This window comes from Protobothrops mucrosquamatus, unplaced genomic scaffold (assembly GCF_001527695.2).
Source record: "Protobothrops mucrosquamatus isolate PMUCROS unplaced genomic scaffold, P.Mucros_1.0 scaffold19959, whole genome shotgun sequence".
In the NCBI taxonomy this organism is placed as follows: Eukaryota; Metazoa; Chordata; class Lepidosauria; order Squamata; family Viperidae; genus Protobothrops; species Protobothrops mucrosquamatus.
In genome coordinates this window covers 1-840 of record NW_015405718.1, presented here as the reverse complement: position 1 = coordinate 840, position 840 = coordinate 1, and the positions used below count along the sequence as shown (strand labels likewise).

Sequence of the window (840 nt, the reverse complement as noted above, 5' to 3'; positions counted from 1 at the left end):
ATTTCTGTAGCTACTTCATTAGTCGCTGTAGCCTTTCAAATTCATACATTACTGATCTAATTTTTTTTTCTAATACCAGAGGTTCTTGTAAGTACAGTAGGTACTTCTGAAGTACCTTAATTGCTGACATGTACAGAATTTCAAGACACACCTTCCATTTTTTATTTTCTTTGAGACTTCTTTGTCCATTTGTTTTTGGATGTAGAATGGGTGCCACAGACAATCTATTTAAAGGTCGTAGTACATTTATGGAAGAATTAATAGATACAGCAGCAATTATTCAAAAAGCAACTTCACATTCACTAGTAATTTTGGATGAACTAGGAAGAGGAACTAGTACACATGATGGAATTGCAATTGCTTATGCTACTCTAGAACATTTCATTAGGAATGTAAGTATATATTTGATTAATTATAATTATTAGTAAATTATAATCTTAAAGAAAAGATTATTCTTCTTATTGAAAACTATTTGAATTTTTAGTCAAATTAATGTCAAATTTTTTGACACTTGGCATATGAGATATCACTTATTATAAAATTTATTAATTAAAACAATAATGCATATTTACAAATCAGTCAAATCAGTATTTACCAACTTTGCCCATTATAACCTTGTCTTTATAGTGTTCTTGAAATACTCTAAGATTCTTATTTTGGTTACTTTTTCGCTAACAATTGGAAAAGTTTTCAGATGTTGAGATGCTCAAAACAGGAACTTGTGTACATGGAATGCAATTTAATAATATCACTGAAATTATATTTATAGACTTAATTGTAATACAAAAGTGCCCCCACTAACAATTTACCCACCTTGTATGAAAGTGAACGGCTGGTACA

General features: G+C 29.2%; 1 pseudogene; it reads left to right on the top strand.

Annotated features, from left to right (window-relative positions):
* The first annotated feature begins 206 nt into the window (after window positions 1-206).
* On the top strand, window positions 207-394 carry LOC114923822 (annotated as a pseudogene).
* Window positions 395-840: the final 446 nt, after the last annotated feature.